The sequence below is a fragment of the Dipodomys merriami genome, unplaced genomic scaffold (genome assembly GCF_024711535.1).
Source record: "Dipodomys merriami isolate MVZ:Mamm:240054 unplaced genomic scaffold, mDipMer1.0.p SCAF_4, whole genome shotgun sequence".
NCBI classification, from domain to species: Eukaryota; Metazoa; Chordata; class Mammalia; order Rodentia; family Heteromyidae; genus Dipodomys; species Dipodomys merriami.
In genome coordinates this window covers 66357769-66364898 of record NW_027205603.1, presented here as the reverse complement: position 1 = coordinate 66364898, position 7130 = coordinate 66357769, and positions in this window count along the sequence as shown.

Here is a 7130-nt window from a genome sequence, read left to right as displayed (position 1 = left end):
ATGGAGGGAGATTTTACTGAGTAGTAAAATTTCCTCACATATCAGCAAGAAGAAGAGAAAGGGAGAGGGAAGGGGGGAGAGGGGAGAGGAGTCTGGGTCATCTGCAAACTGGATTAACTAGCTCCTGAATCATACAGACATAGCCAGTCTGTGTCCACATCCAGCCCTCTCGGCACTTCGGTGGCTAGAAAATGGGGCTGTAAGGAGAGCCAAAGAGATTATTTGCTCCACAGAAAATGATGGATGAGAGGGAAAGTAATGCTTTCCAAGTCCACATAGGGTGGCTGTGGGGAATTTGGCAAATAGCTGTGTACCATTTTCACAGAGAACGACCTATAGGTGGACAGAGGGAGGGGTTAGGATCATAGGTCGGGAGATTTTTTTTTTTTAGCAACTTTATTTTTAATTGCCGAAGTTTTGCCAGATATAGTACTTTATGCCTGTAATCTCAACACTAGAGATGGCTGAGGCAGGAAAATTACAAGTTGGAGGTCGGGGGATTTCTGTACTCAAGAGACGTGGAGCAGAGCTATGTGATCCAGTTGGTTATATACTCAACCAGATGGCACCTTGTAAATGTTGCTTGGGGGGCGGGGGGTTGTATATAGGAAGATTAGTAACACTGAATAAACTTAGGGTGCCCCTTTGTGGGATGGAGCAAAAGGTACCCAGGGAACAGGGACCTTCCTTTGACAGGTAGCTTACCCCAGACCTAAAGTATACCTTAATCTCTAAATTAGTTATTTAGGACAATTGATTACTAAGAACAGCCTTAGCAAGACCTTAATACAGCCTAAAAATTTGAGAAAGACATCATTCATTCATTTTTTTAAATTAATCAAGCTGGCACACAGGATGATAAAACACTGGTAGAAAAGACAGGTGAACTTCCCTACCCCCACCACACCCCCTCCACCTTACGCCTGTGATCCTAGAGGATTATGGTTCTAAACCAGAAAGATAGCCTGAGTAGAATAGTCCAAGAGATTCTTATTTCTAATTAAACAACAAAAAGCTGGGAGGTGTGGCTCAAGTAGTAAAGCATCAGCCTTGAGGAGGTTATGGGGAGGAAGCTATGCAAGAGTTCTAGGCACTGAGTTCCAGCCTCAATTTTGGTGCCAAAACAACAACAACAACAACAACAGAAAAGAAAAACCAAGGTGAATGTAATTTAATTCTTACCTTTTTTTTTGGGTGCTGATCCTGGGGCTTAAACTCAGGGTCTGGGCCCTGTTTGTGAGCTTCTTTTTTTTGGGAGGGGGGTGGTTGTGGGGCCTGAACTCTGGGCCTGGGCGCTGTCCCTCAGCTCTTCAGCTCAAGGCTAGCGCTCTACCACTTGAGCCACAGCGCCACTTGCAGCTTCTTTCTTTTTGCTTATGTGGTGCTGAGGAATCGAACCCAGGGCCTCAGGCATGCAAGGCAAGCGCTCTACCACTGAACCACCTTTCCAGCCCCTGTGAGCTTCTTTTGCTTAAGGCTAGTGCTCTACCTCTTGAACCACAGCACCGCTTCTGTATTTTTCTGAGTAGTTGATTGGAGATAATAGTCTCATGGACTGTCCTGCCTAGGCTGGCTTTGAAACCTGATCCTCAGATCTCAGCCTCCTGAGTAGCTAAGATTACAGGCATGAGCCACCAGCACCTGGCAATACTTATCTGTTTATCAGTATTTATTAATTGTACAAAGTAAGAAGTTTCATTGTGATATTCTACATATTCATTTAATGGACTTTAAACATGTTCACACCTCTATATTACTTTCTTATCCCCCTTACAGTATTGCTTATTATATAGTAATCATGAAATAAATTATTTTTAGGTGAATTATAGAGACTTTTTAAAAATTGCAATGAGGAGCTAAGAGAGCAACTTAGTGGTAGAAAATGTGCTTAGCATGTCTGGTGACTAAGGTTCACTCCAACATCAAAAGTCAGTATAAGGCTGGGAATATATCTTAGTGGTAGAGTGCTTGCCTAGCATGCATGAAGCCCGGGGTTAGTATCATCTTAATAAAAAAAGCTGGAAGTGGTGCTGTGGTTCAAGTGGTAGAGTGCTAGCCTTGAGCAAAAGAAGCTCAGGGACAGCACCCAGGCCCTGAGTTCAAGCCCCACAACTGGCACACACACACAAAAAAGTTTAAACTTCTGGTTTTCCAGTGGTTTGTTGGAGATAAGAGTCTCAGGGACTTTCCTGCATGGGCTGGCTTTGAATCGAGATCCTCAGATCTCAGCCTCTTAAATAGCTAGGATTACATGGCATGAGCCACCAGTGCCTGGCTTCACTTCCGATTGTTTTTTCCATATGTGGTACTGAGGAATCAAACCCAGGGCTTCATACATGCTAAGCAAGCACTCTACCACTAAGCCACATTCCCAGCCCCTCTCTCATTTTTAATTTATATAATTTTGTTGGTATTGTACAATTAATATAATGACTACATTTGCTCACTCTTCCAACCTTCATTCCTGTCACCTTCCCATTGCCTTACTCCCCAACATGTTTCTGCTTCCTGGTATTCATTTTCTTATACAGTTCTTTTAACTGTTCATTTTATTAACAGTTTATTAAACAGTTTAATTTATATAACTTTTTATTCATATACATTTTTTTTGTCAGTCGTCAGTCTTGAACGGAGAGCTTGGGCACCTGAACATGTTTTTTTTTTTTTTTCCCTTTTTTTTGTCAGTCCTGGGGTTTGAACTCTGGGCTTGGGCACTGTCCCTCAGCTCTTCAGCTCAAGGAAGAGCCACAGCGCCACTTCCAGTTTTCTAGTGGTATATTGGAGGTAAGAGTCTCAGGGACTTTTCTGCCTGGGCTGGCTTTGAACCGTGATCCTCAGATCTCAGCCTCCTGAGTAGCTAGGATTACAGGTGTGAGCCACGGGCACCCGGCTTGAACACATGTTTTTGATCTAGCCTACAGCTCTACCATTTTAAGCCACAGCTCTACTTCCAGTTTCCTCGTGGTTAATTGGAGATAAGAGTCTTTAGGACTTTCCTGCTGGAGTTGACACTGACCCACAATCCTCAGATCTCAGCCTCCCGAGTAGCTAGGACTGGTGTGAGCCACTGGCACCAGGACTATTTTTTGTGAAATATATTCAGACTTTGCATGCAGCTATAATGAATTCAGAGTTTTGCATGTATGGTATTACATTGAATGATATGCCATGGTAATCCCATTTTTGATGGTTGTGATAGCTAATGTTAGGTGTCAACTTAACTCATAAAAGAATATACCTAGAAACCTGGTAGAGCATTATTTTGGGTGAATCTATGAGTATTTCCAGAAGAGATTAGCATGTGTGTCTGAGTGTGTTTGGTAGGGAAGATCTTCCTTCAAGTGAGGCCCATCCAATGTGGGTAAGGACGGATGATGTGGAATAAACAATTGCGGACATGATAGTCTCCTCTCTGAGAACTGTGTTATACTTTTCTAGTATATGGACACTGAAAATACAGACTTCCCAGGCACTGTGGTAGTTCAGGCCTGTAACCTAGTCAGGAGGCTGAGATCTGAGGGTCACTGTTCAAAACCAGCCCAGGCACCCAAAAAAGCTGCATGTAGGGCTATGGCTCAAGTGGTAGAGCTAGCCTTGAGCAAAGTAAGCTCAGGGGCAGCACCCAGGCCAAGTTCAAGCCCTAGTCTCTACACACATATACTTAAAAAATCCAAACTCTTCAGGAATTACACCTGTGACTGTGAGTTACACTGGTAGCTTCCTTCATTCTAAGGCCTTTGGATTTGGACTGAGCCCTGAATCCTAGAATTTGCAGCCTACAGATGGCCTGTCATGGGATTTCTCAGCTGCCATGATTTCATGAGCCAAGTCCTAAGCTCCCTCTCATCATATATTGGTTCTGCTCATCTGGAGAACCCTGACTAATACAATGGTTATCTGAATTCTTTCCAGGTTTGGACTTTTACAAATAGTGATGCTATGAATATTTTTTCCCTTGTCTCTTAGTCACCCATATATATTTGGTAAATACCTCATAGTAGAATTTTTGGAGTGGAGTATCTTCACTTTAATAGAAAATGACCAGATGCTTTTCAAAGTGATTATTTTAATTTATGTTTCATCAGCTGTGGAAGTTCTTGTTCCATATCCTCACTAAATTTTCATTGTGGTTTTAGTTTGCTTTTCTCTGCTGGAAAGAGATTAATCACCATTTCTTTTTATTTTTTTTTATTAATCACCTTTTCTAATGTTTGCATATTAGTTTGTGTTTTGATGGAGTACTTGTTACAGACATTTATCTACTGATTTTTTTTTTTTTTGGTAGGTCGTGGGACCTGAATTCTGGGCCTGGGTGCTGTCCCTCAGCAATTGAGCTCAAGGCTAGCATCTACTGCTTGAGCCACAGAGCCATTTCCAGCTTTTTCTGCTTATGTGGTGTATGTGGTGCTGAGGAATCAAACCCAGGGCCTCATGCATGCAAGAAAAGCATTCTACCACTGAGCCACCTTTCCAGCCCTACTGAAATTCTTTTAGTTTCCTTTTTCCTTATAATTTTTAGATACTAAAAAATATATAATCTGGGGACTGGGAAGGTGGCTCAGTGGTAGAACGCTTGCCTTGCATGCCTGAGGCCCTGGGTTCGATTCCTCAGCACCGCATAAGCAAAAAGAAAGAAGCCGGAAGTGGCACAGTGGCTCAAGTGGTAGAGCACTAGCCTTGAGCTGAAGAGCTGAGGGACAGTGAGCGCCCAGGCCCAGAGTTCAGGCCCCACGACTGGACCCCCCCCCCAAAAAAAAAAAAAATATATATATATATAAAATCTGGCCAGGCACTGATGGCTCATGTCTACAATCCTTGTTACTCAGTCTCAGATCTGAGGCTCATGGTTTGAAGCCAGCCAGTTGGGGCAGGAAAATCCATGTGACACTTACTTCCAATTAATTAAAAAAAAAAAAAAGCTAGAAGTGGAGCTGTGGCTCAAGTGATAGAGTGCTAGCCTTGAGCTAGAAATTTCAGAGCAATAATACCCAGTCCCTTAGTTCAAGCCCCATCACCACCATCACTACCTCCAAAAAAGAAAGGAAAAAAAAATAAAATCAATATGAGTCATTGGACAGAATTGCAAATACCTTCTATTCTGTGTCTTTTTTTTTTTTTTTTCCGGTTGTGGGGTCTGAACTCTGGGCCTGGGTGCTGTCCCTCAGCTCTTCAACTCAAGGCTAGCGCTCTACCACTTGAGCCACAGCACCAATTGTGGCTTTTTCTGCATATGTGGTGCTGAGGAATAGAACCCAGGGCCTCATGCATGCAAGGCAAGCACTCTGAGCCACCTTCCCAGCCCTCTGTGTCATATTTTTAAAATGTCTTAATATTTTTGTTTTTGTTGACTTTGGAGTTTTAACTTTTTTTTTTTTTTGGGTCCAGTCGTGGGCCCTGAACTCTGGGTCTGGGTGCTGTCCCTCAGCTCTTCAGCTCAAGGCTAGCGCTCTACCACTTGAGCCACCTTCCCAGCCCAACTTTGGAGTTTTAATACTCATGCCTCTACCTCCACTGTGCTGGCTCTTAATGTGATTTTTTTTTTTTTTTTGTACTAGGGTTTGAGTTTGAACTTAGGGCCTCATGCTTGCTAGGCAGGCATTCTAACACTTGAGCCATTCTCCTAGCCCTTAATGATGTGTTTCTGATCATTAGAAATTATTATTCATAGAACTTTCTTCCATTTAGGACATTTTTCATATGCTAAGGACCCCGCTTCTTAGAGATTTTATTATTTACCTCTTGGATCTACAATCCACCAGGATATTTTTATATATCATAGTTAAATGTTAAGATTAATCTTTCAGGACTGGGAGTGTGGCTTAGTGGTAGAATGTTTGCCTAACATGCATGAAGCTGGGGGTTCAATTCCTCAGTACCACATAAACAAAAAGCCAGAAGTGGCACTGTGGCTCAAGTAGTAGAGTGCTAGTCTTGAGCAAAAGAAGCTCAGGGACAATGTTCAGGCTCTGAGTTCAAGCCCCAGGACTGGCAAAAAAAAAAAAAGAAAAAGAAAAAGAAAAAAGATTACTCTTTTGCCAGGCAGTGGTGGCTCATGCCTATAATCCTAGCTACTCAGGACACCGAGATCTGAGGATCGTGGTTCAAAGCCAGCCCAGGCAGGAAAGTCTGGGTGAGACTCTTATCTCCAATTAACTGCCAGAAAACTGGAAATGACACTGTGGCTCAAGTGATAGAGCACTAGCCTTCAACTGAAGAGCTGAGGGACAGTGCGTAGGCCCAGAGTCGAAGCCCCACTACCAAAAAAAAAAAAAAAAAAAAAAAAAAAAAAGATTATTCAAGGCTTGGTGTAATCCAAGCAATTTGGGAGGCTGAGATTTTAGGACTGAGGTTTGAGGCTAGTCCAGACAGATTCTTATCTTCAGTTAAATCTGCAAAAGAACCAAAGTGGAGCTATGGCTTTAGTAGTAGAGTACCTGCCTTGAGGGGAAAGTCAAGCAAGAGTACAACACCTAAGTTCAAGCCCAAGTACAAGAAAAGAAAACAAAACAAAAATCCAAATTCTATCTTCCTCTTTCCCCTGTCTGTGTCATCTGGGACCAAGCAACAACAAAACATATATCAGTGACAAAATGGTCACCAGTTTATTACTACTGAGTTTGAATGGTCTGAGATCAACTTACAACCTGGAGAGAGCCCTTAGTTACAAGAAAGTAGGAGTGGGTAAATCAGATTGGAAGCAGAATGGAAGCTTGATGAAAAGATGAAGAAGGGCAGAATTAAAAGAAAGGATTGTGCCAAGGTAATGTCAAGGTGTTGTCTGTCTGGAGCAAATCTAAAAGAAAATAACCAGATATGTTATTTGCTTAGAACATTCTTGATATCTCAGCCTAAATGACTTCTTAATTCTCTTGGCTGGAACCACTTCCTCCTTTAACTTTTATAGCACTTATTGCATTTATCATATTTTTTCTATGGGTTTTGAATAGTTTGTTCCTCCTAAATTATTAAATACTTAGATGGTAACTGTGGTATGATCAGAAGAACAATGAAATCAGAGTCAAACCATAAAGGTTTTAGTCTTAGTTTCAGGTCTTCCCTAAGGTGTTTGAACCTCAGTATCCTTATTTGTATGATAGTGACCATTCTGTTTATCCCACAGTGTGATTTGA